The sequence below is a fragment of the Rhea americana genome, unplaced genomic scaffold (assembly GCF_003343005.1).
Source record: "Rhea americana isolate MKP2758 unplaced genomic scaffold, rheAme1 scaffold_102, whole genome shotgun sequence".
Lineage (NCBI taxonomy): Eukaryota > Metazoa > Chordata > Aves > Rheiformes > Rheidae > Rhea > Rhea americana.
Window position 1 is genome coordinate 129,645 of NW_028185062.1, and position 10,940 is coordinate 140,584.

The window sequence follows — 10,940 nt, forward strand, 5'->3', positions numbered from 1 at the left end:
TTCAAGTTCCAAGAAAAGATGTTCCCTTCTTGCGGTAACATCCATAATCATCCAGTTATGGAGCTAGGTCTGGAGCAGTGACTTCCAGATACAAGAATTCAAATAGAGTTTTAAGAATGCTGAAAATTTTCTCATGTTATTTCGGGGTAAAGTTTTTGTTTGTGTATTTTTGAAAGAGGCACAAAAATTACATTTAAACTAGCAAGATGATAGACATGGTAAAGTATCTGAAAACTGAGTATCACTACTTAAATGGAAACCATTTGTAAAAGTGCTCTCAGTTTTTCCATCTAACATATCTGTGACAAGCTATATTATTGGCAAATCAGTTTTCCTTGAAAGCAATTTCAGAATCCCCTGTTAGGTGCAAATGATTTTATACAGATCTCTAAGAAAGCTTCATGTAGCTTTTGTTCTATCTTAGCAAAAATGTGGGACTACTTTCAGGAATTCTCCTGCAAGCTCTTAGATCACAGTTTGAGGAAAAAACAGGGCTTTTTATTTCATTTTTATTTCATGTTTCTCCTGAGGAATGACAGTTAACTTTATAGTGTCCAGTCTGTTCACTCATCAAATACTGTACATGTTGAGACATTCCTAAAATAGTCTTATCAGGGTAATTCATTGGATCCCTCTCATTCATCAGGGTGGCCAAATGGTCTGGCACTGAAATGCTAAACAAATTTTTGAATAATTATTTGGACTTCCCTASGGAAGATTTTGAAAATCACTGTAGTTCTCCTCATTAAGAAAAGAAGGAACTAAACTAATTGGTCCCATACCAGAGCCCTACCTCAAGAAGAAAAGGTGTTGGCTAGTGTAGGTTTTTCTCCTTGATTTATAGAAGAGGTGGAAGACTTTTCTTGGGTCTGCTGTCTTAATCAGGTTGCAGAATAACCTTCTCAGAAAAGTCTGAAAGATGACAATCTATAACCAGAATTCACAACCTCAAATAAAAGAAACTCTATTTTAGCTGCATGGTATCTCAGTAAGAATTTCAGTTCCATTCATTATAAATGATAAGGTTTGAAATATCATGGTACTAATATTCTGCCTGAATATAAGGAAGAACTTCTTCACTGTGAGAGTGACAGAGCACTGGAACAGGTTGCCCAGTGAGGTCGTGGAGTCTCCACCTCTGGAGATATTCCAGGTCCGCCTGGATGCAACCCAGTCTAACATGCCCTAGGTGACCCTGCTGAGCAAGGAGGTTGGACTAGATGATCTCCAGAGGTCCCTTCCAACCTTACTGATTCTATGATTCTATTGAAGTTCATACAGAATCAGTGTGTTAGCAAGGCAATAAGTTCCAAAAATATTACCAAATGATTTTGCATATAATGTGTTCAACCAGAACAGATGGAGCAGAGGGCGAGCAAGAGAGATGAGAGAGTGAGAGAGAGTGGGCAGGGAGAGAGGCTAAGCAAGAAAGGGAAGAGAGACAGAGAAAGGATGGTAAGTGAAAGACAATGATGGGGGAAAGCCAATAAAACGCAAAAAAGAAATGGCAGATATGAGCTTGAATAAATAAACTCTCAATGAAACATTACACAGAAGCAATAGTATATAGACTTTTACACAAAATCTACTACCTAATAAAAAGTTGTGGGAGCTAGAGTACCTGRTTTTAAGAGGCTACTGACAAAATGCACACTAAAACCTAGTTGAGGGAAGACCCACCAGGACCCTACAATGCCAAGGTACACAGTATATGAAACAGGATAGGCCATGCCCAGCCCATGAAGGGTTTTTTCTGTAAGTGAAGCAAGCTTAGTGTCATATCAGTTACCCATATGAACAATTAATATAAAACATTTATGGATTGAAGTTTGAGGTCTAGGTAGGAAAAGAGTATTATTATTATTACGACTATGCTACCAATCACCCAGTAAATTCTTGGCAGCAGTTGCAATATGCTGAGCAAAATCAAAAGGTCAGTAAAGGCAAAAAAAAAAAAAAAAAAAAAAAAAAGGATGACTTCAAATATTCTTCTGTTGATTAAGTAAATATTATACCGGGAATTATACTGAGATTAATCAAATGCTATAGACATCATAAAATTACTGCCTAAGACAAAAGCTACTAAGGAAATTCATACGAGAAAAAATAACTCTTGCCTTAGTCATAGGTAGTTTGTAGAACTTAGATCAAAATTTCTGCTGAAGGAGCACTTATAGTCTTTTAGCCTTTTTAAATCTTTTTGCTTAGTCTTAGTAGTCTTAGTACTTTTTACTCTGCATAATATACTCAGATCTGATCTTCTTCTAGGAGCAACAAAAGTAAGAAAAATCCACCACGCTTGTCATTAATTTCAAGAAGGAAATATAAGAAGAGAAGTGCCACCTCTAAAGGTACCATGGTAGAAGTTCTTAACTAAAATGGCAGGTAAAGGAAACTACTATAATTGGGAAAGTATCCCCCCAAAAATTAAATTCATGATCAAATGATGAAATAGATAAGACTGCAAATTCTGGTATATTAAAGGCATTAAAGGCAAATTAATATCGAATCTTATCAGAACCAGATAGCCTACCAGACCGTCTCTAAAGCCTACAAACGACCAGTGTATAAAAGAACTGTTTAGAGTCCTTTGCAAGGAAAATAATTATTTCCTTTTGTTCATAACAGAAGAGCTTCAACAGACTCGCACGTTAGGTATCTTCTTTATRCAGGAGATACTGGTCTGCCTCAAACAGTAGAGTTAGTAGAACAGGTTATAAAACAAATTCATAAAATGAATATAACAAATCAGCAGGAAGATAGGGTATTTTCTCAATAGTTTTAAAGTTTTTCAAGGATGAAATAGTTTTGACTATTAACTGTAGCACGTAACCTCTCAGTTGCAATCAACTTGTAGCAAAGGAAAAGAGTAAACCTAGTTCTCCTTAAAGGCTACARCATGTATCCATGCAACTATAGGCCAGAAAAATGACACTCATGTCATGCAAACTGGAAGAAATAAAAATAAGAACAAATAGAAATGTGGATATAGACATAAATATTATCAAAAGAAAAAAGAATTAACATGGCTTTGTAAAGAGAAATTATGCCTCATAGATTTATTAAAGTTCTTTTGAAGCAGTAAGCAAACACACAGTCGAGAGAGCTAATTGTAATGGTTACACAGCTGATCTAGCCAACTTGAGTTTCCAAATGTAATTCAACAGAATCACTCTTAATCTTTTAAAGAAGTAAAGCTGCATGGAAAAAGAAAGGTCATCATGTTACTCACTGTCTGGTTAAAAGAGAAGAAACTGACAGTAGGTCAGGAAGTATGGAGATCATCAGCACACAAATCCACTAACTCTAACCTAAGATGAATCATAGCATATATAGTTATCAATATCTTGTCTGAAACTGAGTATAAAGAGTCCTCCAAATCAAAAGACATGGAAAAGCCTGACTCTCCATTTAAAAGCAGTATCAAAAAATATATTCTATTAAGCAGGCACAGAAAAAAATCTAACTAAACACTGATTAATGTGTAACATTAAATAAAGGATCTTCATTTTTATTAAGAATTTTATATATATATACACACATGTATACACACACACACACATATATATATGCACTCTACATTTTAATTTATTGGCTGTTCCCAAAGTTTTAGCTAGAATTCTCCCTTCTGGGAGATGTGTCACGATTTAAATAGAATTTACAATACGGTCAGAGCTTTTGCAATATTGTCTGAAGCATCATAAGCTGCTATGAGAAAGTATTTCACAAATGAATAACCTTCAATATAAGTATACAAATTTTAATCATAGTTCAGGATGACAGCTGAGTCAACCTAAACCATAAAGAAACAAACTGCTCTGAGAGCTAATGGTCAACTGTTGAACAGCCTTAGTCATCTCACTTTAAGTTCTGAGATCCTTTTAGACTTTTGACCTGGCTCCATATTTCTAATCTATCTTATCTTATCTGTAACTGGATTTTCCTCCAGATACTGACTTCCTTGCATTTTCCAATGCATAAGCATGCCAAAACACAGTATATTGATAATTAGCTAGCATAAATTCTTTGCTGTAACTTTAGATCAATTATCATTTCCTTTCTAGAGGATGTGGAGAATAGTTGACTACCATCTTATGACAGCACCTTCTAAAACATTTAAATCTTCTACCTCCTTTCTTTTCAACACAACAAACAAAGGATTCACGCTTTCCTGGTAGATCTCATTTGCCGAAATTCTTGTGATCTTTCTTTCTCTCTCTTCTAGATGTTTACAATAATTTATCTTAAAAAAAAAAAAAAAAAAAAAAAAAAAAAAAAAGTGAAAGGCTCCTTTTGGCAGATTCCATTCTGATACTTACAGCATCTTGACAGATGTAATAAAGTTCCTCTATCTACCTCTTTGCAAAAGAAAGGGCTTAACCTGAGTGTTTTGGGTGAAAGTATTTCTCTATTCTCCCCAACACCTCTTGGAATTATCTCCAATCAGTTATCTTCCAACCTAATTTTCTGTTTAAGTTTCATCATTACACTCACATAAGAGGGTTTCAATCTGATCTCTCAGGGAAATCATCTCCCACTCATAAGAACCCTGCTAATGTCCATAGAGGTTCCAGTCACAGCACTGATACAGGTGCTCRTCACGGACTGAAAGATTAAGCTGAGTAGAAGTAGCAGCATAAAAGAATATTGTGGCAAAAGAGTCTTTAATGCCAAAATCAGAGTGGGGCTGGAGATGTCCAAATGAAATCGGTAACCTTCAGGGATACCTGAATGTAGGGCAATCAATACACCAAAAAGAGYCTAGAATTAAGTCCTTCCATGAAATCTTTATCTGTGGTGAAATGAAGTAGTTTGGACTTACACAAAATGGCAAAAAATCTTCCACACATGAATCCAAAGGATCTTCTAGTTCCACAGGAGTATGAAGATGAAGAGACTTCACACAACTACGAAATCCTCCCAAAACAATAAGAAAGATAAATAGACATCAGTGGTAACTGACATTAAATTCTGGGGGGATTAAAATGTAAGAATTTTCTGTCACTCCTTATAAACTGCGTTATTCAAAAGTGCTGTTGCAAATACTTAAAAAAAAGAAAAAAATCATATCAATATTAGGAAAAGGCAGTGTAGAACAAGAATGAAATAATGTTAAAAGCAAATGTTAAACTGAAAGCAAAATATCATCTACAGTAAGCTATTTTTTCAAGGTTTAATTTAATCCTCTAGCTTTATTAGAAAAGGTCACTATAAAGTATGCAGTATTATTTAATGACGCAGAAAAGTTTTTGTAAGTACTTGCTGTTACAAATCATTAGGAATATACAACCTTTAATGCATCAGTTGAATGGTAACTAACACTATATAAAAGGAAGTCAAATTAGAATTTATTTACTGGTAGTGCATCATACAGAAAAAGTGTTTAGTGTCACAAATTTATACTCCATTAAAGAGAAGGCAGAATATTTACACAAAAATAAGGATCTGCTTCAATGCCTCAATCAGGAAATCAAATCATTCCTACTACACATGTAAGCCACAAATGACTGTAAGTAGATAAAATGTTTTATTGTCAAATYAACAGAGGAGGTCTGGCTAAAAATCATTATTTCAAATGGGAGAATGCACTACTTACGAAATAACAAAAGGAAATAATAAAGACAACAYTAACTTAATTCAAATGCTAATAAATAAAAGCATACAACTCTAATATCATCAGGAGAAATAAGGTGCATCCATGTCAAAGCTTTTTTGCAATATTAAAAATTCTTTACAGTATGGACTGTCCTTTTGAATTTCATTGAAAGTGCAGACTTATTCAATGCTTAAGCCTTCTTATACTATAATTTCAGATCTTCAACACAGGAAATAAATACCCTAGCAGGTGGGTTTGCTATTGAGGAGACTTCCTTAACTATATGAAACTACATCTACTGAGTTAGAAAATAAAATCACAAGCAACAAGAACTAAAAGTTAGGAGAAAGGTGCAATGTGATTTATCCTTACCAAAATTTGGTTAGAAAGATTCTGCCACTGAAGTATGGAAGCTTGATGAGTTTTCAGACTTACACAGCTTACCAAGAAAGTAAGCTATCAAAAATGGAGTTGCTAAAGCAACAGCCTACTAAAATCTAAAACCTAGACCACCAGTTTTAGAAGAGTCTGAAGATTCATATGGAAACACAGCAAAATTCATAATATTATATTGCTGACAAGAAATACAAAGTAGAGGAGAGATGAACCTTAGAGGATCMTGGTATTATTTCTAAGTTTCTAGTACATGTTCTGAAATGCCTAGGTCACCCACACACCAATCACTTTCAATTTAACTGCATAAAATTTTATAGTTGGAAACAACAAAAAAAAAAAAGAACAGAAACAAAGGCAAAAGGAAGCCATATGAGAAAAAAAATAGATAAACATTCAAAATGTTCTGTAAGCAATCTTCTTGTAGTAGATTTTAGTTCTTCTCTTTGGAAGTAAATGCTTAGTTTGTTTCTACAGTAAGGAGCTTCAAACAGAGGTAGGTTTATCTCTGTATAAACAATTTTATTCTATAGTCATAGATACGGATTATTGATGCAATCAAAATGAATCAAAGTAAAACAAAAGATGAACATAGATGGATTACAAACAGAGTTGATTAACTGCTCTAAAGTTTCAGTATTTGTGGACCAAATAGCAGCAACAGATTGCCTAAAATGACYGATGATCAACAAAGACATGATAAAAGTGTGCCCAGACTGAGACTTCTACTATTCTTTTGAAGTTATAAACAAAGGGTATAGCAGGTAAAATAAACCAAAGAGAAGAAAAACAATAAGTATAATTTTCTGCCTTTCCTGGCAAGCCTAAGTTCAATCAGAATCCTGTTTTACAGTAAAGTAACTGAGAAATATATACACTTCCATTCTTTTATATAAGCCTCTTCATCAATTAGTGATCTCCACCACAAATATTAGAGTCGTTATTACACACAATAATGCTGGTACCACTACTGAACAAGGTCTTTACTCGTCCACCTTAGCAGAGTTTCTAAGATTACTTTGGCAATCTAAGATTACAATGGCAAACATTTATCTAGGTCTTGATCAAACTGCATCCAAATTACTATGTTTTTCTCTTTGGCATTGGTATTTGCCCATATTTCCCCCACCCACACTCAAAAGAAACTTGTAAATACATATTTCTGATTTTATATCATATCTTTATAACCTTACATCTTCGAACACCTCTGTAGGCTTCCTATAAGCTTCTAGCTCCACATGCCAAAAGCAAGATTGTTTTGTGATATCTCAAGCAAACTACCCATTTTCTAGCTACTTTAAGAAGCTACTGACATTGACAGGGACATAGCTGTTATCTTCTCTTGCCCTTTACCGACCACACGTGCTTTTTGTTCTACAAGTACCTGTGAGATTTTCTTGGACTGCCACAGAACTGACTAAATCTTACTCCCTTTCAAAATTCTGCCATGGCAACTATAAATCACTGTTTCAAGGCAGTCGCCTGGCAGATGGTACATCATGACTAAATATTATTGTCTTAAAATATGCTTTAGTATTTTCCCATTCCCTTCTCCAWATCCCTTCTATCATTACCTAGATTGCTATTTCCCTAAGACATAAACTCTCTTTTTATCTCGGTATCTATACAGCATCTTGTGCAGTGGCCTCATTAACTCACATAGTCCATCAGTCYAACACTGCTAATTCAATTAAAAAATATCTTAAGAAATTTCTGGATTTTATTTACCACCAGACTAAATATCATCCCCTACAAATAAAAAGTGTAGAAAAATTCAAGTCATTCAATTAGGAGATTTTACTGCAAACTTTCCCCCCTAATTCTAAAAAACAAAACTAAAAAACAAAAACCTTCCTTCCTTCTTCTGTTCACAACAAATAAAAATCTCTGATTCAAAATATTTTACATAGTAAAAAGCAAAACAGGAAGAAGACTGACTCAAATTGATATCTAGAAAAATAACACTACAAGAGGACAGCTATATATTTGCTTTTCAAGTTCAAATAAACAATTTGCTACTAAAACTTCTCCCTTTCCCATGGTACTTTATTGTATACAATTTGTCAAATTGGGTGAACTTKATATCTAATACATCATCACCAAAAATTGTTCATAAGATCTGCTATTCATCCATTAGGAAAAAAAATCATTTGCATAGCTACAAAAGAAAACTTCAAAACTATTTTGTTACCGTCATTATTATGACATTATTGTAATTATTTAACATTATATCATGAATATAAGCATACAATACGAAATTCTGTCCTCTCAAGAAGGAGCTAATAGAACAACATGCTTGAGAAAACCTATACCTACATTCAGATGTTTTGTAAGGTCCTAGACCTGGAGTAACAAAAAATGGGTTTGTGTAGACAGCTAGTATATGTACCACAGTGAAACATGTGATTCCCTAACAGAAAAGGATAACTATCTTATCTATGAATGCCTCAAAACTGAGTTAGAGATATCATGACAACAGCCTTCAGAGCTGGTTTCTGCAATTCATTAGAAGTCTGTATCAAATTACTGTAAAAGCTGAGTATCACTACTATATCAATAACAACTAGCTCACATCTACTTGGTAAAATAACAAGAACCAAACTGAAGGTAAATGCCAGCAAAACTGAGGTGATCCTGCTAAGCAACAGCTTCGAAACTTTTCTCATCTTCCCATGGACTATTTTATTCTATAAGATTCTGAACCAATCCCATGCTGCACTTCAATATTTGAGCAAAAATGAAAGAAAACTACAGTCTTCCACCTATGACACGGAAACTGCTATTCCATGCACTTTCTCCTCATAACTGGACTTTCAGAGTGTGATTCACCTTGGCAGTCTCCATAGATTGGAATTCCATGTTAGAAAGCTCCATTAAAAATCTCTCTATATGTATATTGGACATTTGAATAATATCCATATTTGCCTATTAAAAATTCTTTGCATAGAAATCTGTAGCAGTTTCAAAATTTAACATTCTAATACTTCTACAATAAAGACTTCTGAAAATACCCTTCAAGAGAGAGAGAAATTATCTGTATATGTTTCAAAACAGAGTGGTTTTATTCAATCTAATCAACAGTTTCTTCCCAGAGAGTCCCAACATTTCTAACATTTGTGACATTACTTTCAGTTACCCAACAAAGAATGAAAGGTTAAATTAAATGAAATGTGGTTTATCTGATTGATGTACCAGATGGCTGTGTTCTCATTCAGAGCAACCTCGACAGGCTGGAGAAATGGGCTGACAGGAACCTCATGAAGTTCAACAAAAGGAAAGACCAAGTCCTGCATCTGGGGAGGAATAACGCCATGCACCAGTCCATGTTGACTGACTGGCTCAAAATCAGCTTTGTAGAGAAGGACCTGGGCGTCCTGGTGGACAAGCTGACCCTGAGCCAGCAATGCACCTTTGTGGCAAAGAAGGYAAACAGTATTCTGGGCTGCAGATCAAGGGCAGTGATCCTTCCCCTATACTGAGCCCTGCTAAGGCCACTCCTTGAGTGCTGCATCCACTGCTGGGTGCCCCATTGCAAGAAAAATAAGAGCATACTGGAGCAAGTTCAGTGTAAWGATTAAGGGATTGGACGATCTGATATACAGGGAGAGGCTGAGCAAGCTGGGATTGTTTAAGCCTGAAGATGAGATGAGTTGGGAGAATTTTATCAATGTATATAAATATCTGATGGGAGGCAGTAAAGATGATGGATTCAGACTCTTTTCAGAGGTGCCAGTGACCACACAAGAAGCRGTTGGCGCAAACTGAAATACAAGACATTTCATCTAAGCCTAAGGAAGAAAAAAAACAATCCCTCCTCTTCCCACTGTGAGGGTTGGCAAATCCTGGAATAGGTTGCCCACAAAGGTTGTAGAGTCTCCAACCTCAGAGATCCTCAGAACCTAATTGGACATGGTCCTGAGCAACCTGCTCTGGTTGATCCTGCTCTGAGCAGMGGGGTTAGACTGGAAGATCTCCAGAGGTTCCTGCCAGCCATAGCTGTTCTGTGAATGTGTGAAAAGACAAAACTTGTCAGGAATTTAATTTATTCAACATTCTTATGACTTTTGATGTGAAATTTTTAAGATGCATAACATGTAGCTGTACATTGTGTATTATCTTTCACATGAACAGTTGCATATTTTTATATGATGATATCTTGAACAAGACATTTGAAAAACAACTTACCTTTGCCATAACAGTAGGAAATAAACACAACTGCATCTTAGGCTTTGAGATAAATAAGTAATTCCACTAGTCCAGTAGCCAGGGGAATAACTGTAGAAAAGAGGGAGGAAAAAAAGAAAATAAGAAAGAAAAAAAAAAAAAGTAAAACCCTCTGCTTTCCCATTCAAAAAACAGTATTCCATTCCACATTCTGCAAGAATATTTTTCTTTCAATTTTCCCTCATATTGTAACATTGAGAAAGAATCTAGTTTTTATCTTAAAATATTACACTTTCTACTTTTTATTTAATTAATTATGGATTATCCACACAGATCTGTTGTTACCTTAAATCAGAATATTTCATCCATCTGTCATTATACTTACACTAMATCCAATATGATCTAGCAGTCAAAGAATGAAAGCAAAGGCTATTTTGCAATCTGTATTGATTTACTGAATAACTTGGACAAGCCATTCTCACCAGATACCAGTTTCTCTTGTTAATATTTGTCAGACTCAAAGTGATGCTTGAAACTGAATTCATTAATGTTTACAAGCACTATTAAACCCTCAGGTGAAAGCTACTACACATTTTGAATGAAAAATAGGAATCTGTTTAATCAATTAATGTGCTTCTGCTAGTTAACAGTTTGGTCAAACAGCTATGTTTCCCCATTTCTAAGCATCACTTACTGTTCAAAATACCAGTCAGAACTACTAGTGTAAAGAATGTTAAAAAAAAAAAAAAAAAAAGAAGCACATGAGATCCAGGAACACAAATCCTGT

General features: G+C 34.8%; 1 protein-coding gene across 4 annotated transcripts in view; it reads right to left on the reverse strand.

Moving 5' to 3' along the window:
• Positions 1 to 10,940, reverse strand: part of FUT8 (fucosyltransferase 8) — a 121,600-nt gene that overhangs the window by 69,609 nt on the left and 41,051 nt on the right. For 2 of the 4 annotated variants that reach the window (XM_085305563.1, XM_085305555.1), the window contains exon 3: positions 10,175 to 10,264. The gene's annotated coding sequence lies outside the window, so the exon portion shown is untranslated. Of the gene's footprint in view, positions 1 to 4,822; positions 4,918 to 10,174; positions 10,265 to 10,940 lie in introns of all 4 variants that reach the window. The other 2 variants (XM_085305580.1, XM_085305571.1) reach the window with 2 other exon arrangements.